Below are 8958 nucleotides of genomic sequence, written 5' to 3'. Positions count from 1 at the left end.
TTTTCTTTTTCCCAAGAATTGCTTTAGCTATTCGTGGCAACTTATTGTTCCGTATGAATTTCAGGAGTGTTTGCTCCATTTCTTTGAAGAATGTATCATTATAGGGATTGTATTGAATTTGTACAATGCTTTGGGAAGAATTGCCATTTTGACAATGTTAATTCTCCCGATCCATGAAGGGGATATCTTTCCATTTTCTCATGTCCTCTTTTATTTCCTGAAGTAGCATTTTGTAGTTTTCTTTGTACAGGTCTTACTTCCTTAGTTAAGCTGTTTCCTAGGTACTTGATTTTTTGAGGTACAATTGTGAACGAGATTGTTTTTATCATGTTGCTTTCTTCTCTCTCACTATTTGCATATAGGAAAGCAATGGACTTTTGGGTATTGATTTTATAGCCTGTAACTTTACTATACAAGTCTATTGTTTCTCGGAGTTTCTTGGTAGAGGTTTTAGGGTCCTCTAAGTATAGTATCATATCATCTGTGAATAGTGAGAGCTTGATTTCTTCCTTTCCTACCTGAATGCCCGTAATATCTTTTTCTTGCGTAACTGCTATTGAAAGTATTTCCAGTACTATTTTGAACAGCACTGGAGAGAGTGGGCATCCTTGTCACATCCCTGATCTTAGAGGGAAGGCTCTCAGTTTTTTCCCATTGAGGATAATGCTGCCGTAAGCTTGTGGTAGATGGCTTTAACTGTATTGAGATAATACTAATACTACTATAATTCTATACCCATTTTGGCGAGGGTTTTCATCATAAACAGATGCTGAATATTGTCGAATGCTTTCTGAGTCTATTGATATGATCACATGGTTTTTTATCTTTTCTTTGTTGATATGATGGATTATGTTGATTGATTTCTGAATGTTAAACCATCCTTGCATCCCCTGGATGAATCCCACTTGGTCATGGTGTATGATCTTTTTGATAAGTTCTTGAATTATATTTCCTAGTATTTTATTGAGAATCCTCGTATCCGTGTTCATCAGGGATATAGGCCTGTAGTTTTCTTTTCTTGTGGTGTCTTTGTTTCCTTTTGTATTAGAGAGATATGGGCTTCATAGAAACTGTTTGGAAGAGTTTCTGTTTCTTCAATTTCCTGGAAAAGCTTGAGGAGAACTGGCAATAGGTCCTCTTTAAATGTTTGGAAAAATTCGCTAATGAATTCATCTGGACCTGGGCTTTGGTTTTGGGGAAGACTTTTCATTACAGTTTCAATTTTCTTGACGATAATAGGTCTATTCAGGTACTCTAGATCTTCTTGATTCAGCCTTGGGAGATTGTAGGAATCCAGGAATTTATCCAATTCTTCAAGGTTCTCTTCTTTCATGGAATATAGACTTTCAAAGTAGTTTCTGATAATCTTTTGAATTTCTTTGGTTTCTGTTGTGATATCCCCCTTCTCATTTCTGATTCAGTTTATTAGGGTTCTCTCTCCCTCTTTCTTTGTAAGTCTTGCTAGTGGTTTATCTATCTTGTTTATTTTCTTGAAGAACCAGCTCTTGGTTTCATTGATCTTTCGGATTGTTTTTTTGGTTTCCATGTCGTTGATTTCTGCTCTAAGTTTTATGATCTCTTTCCTTCTGCCTGGTTTGGGCTCCTTTTGTTGATCCTTTTCTAAAATCTTGAGCTGTGAAGTCAAATTGTTTATGTGGGCCTTTCTTTCTTCCTGAGAAATGCTTGCAGAGCTATAAATTTTCCCCTTAACACAGCTTTACCTGCACCTCCTAGGTTCTGGTAGTTAGTGTCTTCATTCTCATTTGTTTCCAGGTATCTTTTGATTTCATTCTTGACTTCCTTCTTGACCCACTTGTTGTTCAACATTGAGTTGTTTAATTTCCAGGTGTTTGATTTAGTTCTCCGTGTCTATGTGTGATTCACTTCTATTCTCAGTGCATTGTGGTCTGAAAAGATTGTTGATACTATTTCTATCTTCCTGATTCTATTGAGTTATGTTTTGTGGCCTAGCAATGGTCTGTAGCACTGTAGCACTGTCCTCCTTTTTGTTCATCGATTTGCTTGAGCAGGCCCAGTAACGTCTCCATTTTGAGACTTATTGTTACTGTTTTTGGCATATTGAATACGTCACGGGTTGCTTGCCAGGCTCAGTAGCTTGCCGGGCTCTCCAAGAGCACATGGTCTATGTTTGAAAATGTTTCGTGTGCACTGGAGAAGAATGTGTATTCTATCTTTTGTGGGTGTAGAGCCCTGTATAGGTCTTTAAGCCCTCTCTCTTCTATTTCTTCCTTCAGAGCCAATGTTTCCTTGCTTAGTTTTGTTCTTGTTGATCTATCCAGAGGTAATAAGGCGATTTTGAAGTCTCCGGCTACTATTGTGTTGCTAGAAATATTCTCTTTAAAATCTGTTAGCAGTTGTTTTACATATTTAGCTGTTCCCTCATTAGGTGCGTATACATTTAAGAGTGTGATTTCTTCCTGTTGTACGTATCCCTTGATGAATAGAAAATGGCCTTCGCTGTCCCTTCGAATCTTTTTCAACTTGAAATTTATATTGTTGGATACTAGTATGGCCACTCCAGCTTTTTTGAGGGAGCTGTTTGCTTGAAGGATTGTTTTTCATCCTTTAACTTTGAGTCTGTGTTTGCTCTGACTGTTGAGATGAGTTTCTTGTAGGCAGCAGAATGTTGGGTTCTGTCTCTGAATCCATTTTGTCACTCTGTATGTCTCAATTGGTGAATTTAGAACATTGACGTTGAGAGAGATTACTGTTATGGGGTTTTGTGTCATCTTTCTCTAAGGGTCTGTTGTTCTTCTGGGATTTGCCATGTCTTACAGTAGCCCCTTTAGTCCTTCTTTTAGGTTTGGTTTTGAGTCTATGAAGTTCCTGAGCTGCTGTTTATCTCGAAAATAATGTACCATTCCTTCGAGATTGAGTGAGAGTTTAGCCGGATAGAATATTCTTGGTGAATCATTCATTTCAGTGAGTTTTTTCGCTCTATCCCACCATAGCCTTCGGGCTTGTAAGGTTTCCTCTGATAGGTATGCTGTGTATCTAAGGGGTGGTCCTTTGTATGTGATTTCCTTCTTTGAGCTTGCTGTTTGCAGTATTGTGTCTCTATCCGCGGCACCCATGATTCTAACTATGATATGTCTTGGAGTGTTTTTGTTAGGGTCTCTTTTAGCTGACATCCTTCTGGCTTCTTGAATCCCAATGGCTGCATTGTCCAGCTCTGGGAACTTTTCAGCAATGATTTGTTTAATCGTGGCTTTTTCACTGGAATTGTTTCCCTGGCCTTCTGGTACTCCAATTTTTCTAATGTTGTTCCTCTTGGAATCATCTCCTAGGACTCTGATTCGCTCTAGAGCTATTTTGAGGTCTCTTGCCATTGTTTGTTGTTGCCTGTTGGCTTGGTGCAGCTGATCTTCCAACTCACTGATTCTGTCTTCAGCTGTGGCCATTCTACTGTTAAGGGCACAGACTGAGTTTTTTATTTCATCTACGGAATCTTTCATTCGTGACATTTCTGTGCATAGGTTTCCAATTTCTGCTCTCATTTCTTCCTGTAATTTCTCGAGTGTTTCTTTCATGTCCTCCTTTAATTTACTGGATATATGTCTCACTGTTTCATTGAGTTCATTGAACATCTTCATTACTTCATATCTGAATTCTTTTTCAGAGAGGTCCCTTAGGTGAGTAGCATCTACTGAGGCTTCTGGACTCTTTTCATCATCCTCCCCTAGTGGTGGGGATTTGTGTTGTTTCTTCATGTTGGTGTGGAGGTTTGGAAACTGAGATGTTACATGAGGTTGCTGGGTATGGGTAAACTACCTGTGGCCAAAATTAGGCCACTCCCACTTTAGAGAAGCCACGCACACTTCTGAAGAGGCCACGCCCCCTATGGGTAACTGGTTTGTGCGAGGGGTACAACCTGGGGAGGAAGGAGACGGGCACAGTTTTGGGGCGACAGGAAAAGGCTCAGTAATGGTGAGCGTCCCAGGGTCCTTAAGGATGCCTGGGGCATATATGCAGAGAAAGCCAAGTCCCGGGTTCAAATGCAAACGGACTCATGAATTTATCTTTGACTCACATTTTGTCTGCCTCTAAAATATAATGCCCAAACTTTAGTGGGCATAAAATAATCACTTGAGGGCTTTGGCAAATTATAGTTTGGAGCCTCTTCTCAAGCCTTTTTGATTAGTATTTCTTAGAGGTAGGCCTGGGGATCCACATTTCACAAATTTTCCAAAAGATTTGGATGCTGAGGGCTGCAGGACCACAGTTGGATAGTAGACCAAGGGTTTCCTAGGAGCATGTCTTAGTCACCTAGATTACCAGTTTCTTCCTAACACCTGATAAATTTTGAGAAATGGATGAATCATAAGTGAAAAGAATCAAGAAAATATGGGGCTGGAATGATAGCACAGCGGGTAGGGAGTTTGCCTTGCACGTGGCCAACTGGGTTCGATTTCCAGTATCCCATATGGTCCCTTTAGCACCTCCAGGAGTAATTCCTGAGTGCAGAGTCAGGAGTAACCCCATTGCACCGCCAGGTATGACCCCCCAAAAAGAATCAAGAAAATAAAAAAAAATTTATATCAAAGAAATTGGATTTCTTTATTTTACATTGGGGAAAATACTATGGGATCATTTGGTCCAAATTTAATCCACTCATGATTTTCTTCCTTCAAATCTCTGCCTATTGGGCTTTCTCCCCCACTTGTCTCATTATGATACCCTGAAACATGAGATTTTAATAAATTATTTTTTTTTTTACTGAATCACTGTGAGATACAGTTACAACGTTGTTCACGATTTGGTTTCAGTTATACAATGTTCCAACCCCATTTCTTCAGTAGTGTACATTTGCCACCACCAATGTTCCTAGTTTCCCTCCTGCCCCCGCCACAAGGCTTCCTCCATGGCCAACTCTGCTGCTGCCTCTTCTTCTTCTTCTTCTTCTTCTTCTTCTTCTTCTTCTTCTTCTTCTTCTTCTTCTTCTTCTTCTTCTTCTTCTTCTTCCTCCTCCTCCTCCTCCTCCTCTTCTTCATCTTCTCTGTCTGTCTCTCTTTCTCTCTCCCCTTTCCTTTTTCCCTTTTAGGCACTAGTTTATTGCAATTAGGCAATAGTTTGCAATAGTATTACTGAGAGTGTATCATGTATTTTATCACTTAACCTCTTTCAGCACTCAGTTCTTGTCCAGAGTGATCATTTCCAACTATCATTGTTATAGTGGTCCCTTCTCCATCCTAACTGCACTCCTCCCTAACCCCCACTTGTGGCAAACTTCCTAACAGGGACCAGTCCTCCTAACCCTCATTTCTACTGTCTTTGTATATTATTCTCATACTATGAAACATGGATTTTTATTTTGCTTTTGACTTTTGGTTTGGGGGGCATATCTTGCTGTGAGAAACTTACTCCTTTTTGGTTCTGTGCTCAGGAATCATTCCTGGCAGTGCCCTGGTGCTGGGGATTTGACTCAGGTTGGCCACGTGTTAAGCAAGCAATATACCCCTATACTATTTTCCCATAGGTCTTAAGTATGGATCTTTGCCTGTGTTCTAGAACAGAGAAAGTAGGGGTGGCACAAATGTCCTGATAGGAGTAGTTAAGAATTCATCAGTGCTCCTCTGTTGCTCTGAGCAACCCCCCTCCAGTCCTTGTTGGGAAAATATCCACAGAACCACATGACAAATATTTATCTTACCTCTCAGCGCTCTAAGCTTCGTAAGAGCTTAGAGCTCTGAGAAGCTTCCATAGGACCTTCCTGCCCCCCTTCCCTACCCAAGACCCCCTCCACCTCCTGCCTCCACTGCATTTGTAGCCCATGTGCGTTGATCTCTGACATTCCTCTTCTTTCTTTCTTTCTTTCTTTCTTTCTTTCTTTCTTTCTTTCTTTCTTTCTCTCTCAGCCCCCCACCTCACCAGGTATTGAACCCAGGGACTTATGGATGCAAAGCATTCACTTTACCACTCAACTACATTCCCAGCCCTCTCTGAGCATCTTCTGGTCTCCACATATCCACACTCCTCTGCCTGCATCTCTCAAACAGCTCAGAAAGGCTGAGGTCTGACTTCCCTGGATGATATTGTCTGATACTACAGCCACACCAGCACCTTCACCCAGTCTACGATCAGTCAGCAGGCAGCACCACCTCAGCCTAGCCAGCTTCCCCTCCCTGCCCCGCCCCAGGTTGGACCGGCAGGCGGCTGGGAGTCTCCCTGCTGCTAAGCTTTTCTACTTCCCTCCCTCTCCCTCCCTGCCTCCCTCCTCCTCCTCCACCCGCCCCTGAGGCAGGGACCTTGCAAATCGAGAAGAGGGGGAACAGACAAGCGGGATGGAATCCAGCTTAGGACCCCCTCGCTCCCCGCTGATGCTCCATCCAGGCTGAGTCTCCTCAGCATCTTGGAACCTGAATTGATGTGAACTGGGGTAGTTCCCAGGTCAGAAGGGTCCCTCCGACCAGCTCATAGAGCTCTCATTTTACATTAGGACCCCCCCCCCCTCGGATGCTCTGAGCCACCCTCCTCAACCCGGATCTAAAACCCGGGACACAGCTATCAGGCCAGCCTCTCTCTCCACCCCACCCCCTCTTTCTGGCGTCCATCCCCTCCCCAACACCACCTCTGCTGCTGCCTCTGGCTGTGAACCTGCACCTTTTCACCAACCTTTCCAGGCTTGGGGAGCGGGGGCGAGCCTGGATGAGAGTCCCCCAACCTGGGGTTCTCCCAGGCCATGGCCCAAGTGCACCCAGGGAGGAGCCCCGGACCCTGAGCATCTGCTAGAGACCTGGCAGAGGCCCGGCGGGGACCGTGTCTTCTGAGGACAAAAGGCGGAGGCCAGCAGGCAGACGGGTGGGGGTGGGTGCGGGGAGGGGCTGGAGAGGGGGCCCGGCGGTCCACGGTTGCTGGCGCCAGCGCTGGCCCCCCCCTCCCAGCTTTGAGGTGCATGAAGATGGGGATGGGAGTGTATAGTAGGGGAAGCACCCGCGCGGGACCCCTACCTGCCAGCTAGCCAGTCACCCCAAGTAGGTGTGTTGCCCACCTGGTATTCTACACCACCCCCCCAGCCCTGTCCAGTGCACCCCGCTGGTGCCTGCTTTCCCCTGGTGTCTTCTATTTAGACCAGACCCACTGTATCCAAGGCAACCATTGCAGGAGTGTCACTTGCTGCTGATCACTGAGGGTCCCATAGTGTGGTCCCGGCTGTGATTGTCCTGGTTGAAACAGCTTGAGCCCCCTCCCTGGATTCAAAGACAGCCCTGCTGAGAAAACTCAGGTAAGCAGTCAGTATTCTGCCACCAAAGAATGCGGGCTGGGGACTTCTCTCCTGTCACTCCATACAAATTTCAACCTCCATCTCTGTTAGCTTGTCTGTCTGTCTCCCCTCCCTCTGTGTTTGTACACGCGCATGCTTATGTGTGTGTGTGTCTGTGTGGGTGTGTGTGTGTGTGCGTGCCTGTGCAAGATCGCACAAAGGCACATGCTTTGTCTCTATCTCTCTCTGTCTCTGTCCTACTCTGTTAATCTCTCTTTCCATCACAAAGACAACCCAAAGAGTCCTCCAGCCAGCCATCCCCATCTTTCCCAATCCCAAATGTCCCATGAGCAAGGGAACCACCACCTGTTTCCCCGCACAGCGCCTGTTTATATCATTGCACTTGTGTCTGTGCTTGAGGCTGTTAATCTTTCATTGTGTGCTGGCCTTGGCATGTCTGGGATCCTGGCTGGCTGTGCTCCCCTCACAAAGCCTGCACCCTGGGCAGGCTCAGACCCTGAGGCTATCTCCTCTCATGCCTCCTTCACTCTCTTCCAGGTTCCTTGGCCTGTGTGTGTCTGTGTCTGTCTGTCTGGATGTTTCTGTGAGCAGGCAGGTAAGTAGACAAGAGAGAGAAGCTGCTCTCAGCACAAACCCCCTGCACTCCTTTTTTCTTTCTACCCTTTATTCTCTGTCTCTCTCCACAGGGAGTACAGACTTTGCTCACTCACTGCTGAAAATTTCCCAGCTAGGGAGAGGGACTGGGGGACTAAAAGGAAGGTGAAGTGGAGAGTAGGAAGCATTCCCAACTCCTTGGTTTCCTGATGGCTTTGTGTGGGCAAGGATCATGCCACACAACAATCTGAAGGGGCCAGACACAACACAGTTGTCCCCACAGTGCAGGTCCCAGCCTCCATCACAGACGGTCTTTGTTTGCTTCAGCTGTCCATGTTGTGTGTGCCAAATTGTATGGTCAGTGGTCCTTGTGTCTCCAAGGACACAAAGGCCTGATATTTGTCCAAAGATTCTCCAGGCACAGTTCCCCCAGCTACTGACTCTGCAACTTGAGTGAAAGTATGCCAATCATTGAACCTTGGTTTTCCCATTTGTCAGAAACTGATGACCCTTGTATCATAGGTGTCTATAGTGACTGAATAAGTTGATCATGTAGTAAAGAATGTGTATAAAGTGGTTCTGAAGAGTATCAGTAGAGCTCGTGGTTAATATTGTCGCTGATCATGATTAGTTTTGTTATTGATTATTTGATGGAAGGTACTTGCTGCTTTTATCCGGGGTCTCTGCTGAGATCTGAATAGGGTAACATCAGTCAAGTGGGGAATAAAATGTAAGGAAGGCAAGGAACAGAAGCAGTCTTGGGTTGTTACTCCTTGTTGTAAAGAATCTTGTCATGGTGGTAGACAGTAGGTAGAACCCTCTGTCCTGGTCCACTCCTTTCTCCACTCCCTGCACATGTGTGTGCTGGTGTGTGTGTTTTGTGTGTGTGCGTGCACACACACACACACACACACACACACTTGAGCCCCTGAAAGCTAGCAGTGGCCTGGCTGGTAGCTTGATACATTCCTGGTCCTGGTGACGTATGCATCTCCATGTTGAGTGGAGACTTGGCAAGAGTTTGGTCTGACCAGTTATCTGTTCTCGGGCACTCAGGCTTGGCGGCCAGCTGCACACTCTAGGTGTAAAGGCAGCTCAGATAGAGAAGGTAACACCAAATA

The 8958-nt window shown here is 45.0% G+C and overlaps 1 protein-coding gene across 4 annotated transcripts in view; it reads left to right on the top strand.

The window, feature by feature from the left end:
• Positions 1-6855: 6855 nt before the first annotated feature.
• Positions 6856-8958, top strand: part of GPR173 (G protein-coupled receptor 173) — a 35329-nt gene continuing 33226 nt past the window's right edge. For 3 of the 4 annotated variants that reach the window (XR_008794595.1, XM_056130020.1, XM_056130017.1), the window contains exon 1: positions 6856-7243. The gene's annotated coding sequence lies outside the window, so the exon portion shown is untranslated. Of the gene's footprint in view, positions 7244-7780; positions 7839-8958 lie in introns of all 4 variants that reach the window. The other variant, XM_056130018.1, reaches the window with a different exon arrangement.

The sequence above is a fragment of the Sorex fumeus genome, unplaced genomic scaffold (genome assembly GCF_029834395.1).
Source record: "Sorex fumeus unplaced genomic scaffold, SorFum_2.1 ptg000073l, whole genome shotgun sequence".
NCBI lineage: Eukaryota > Metazoa > Chordata > Mammalia > Eulipotyphla > Soricidae > Sorex > Sorex fumeus.
Note: the sequence above shows the minus strand (reverse complement) of the source record. Positions and strands in the feature narration are given on the sequence as shown.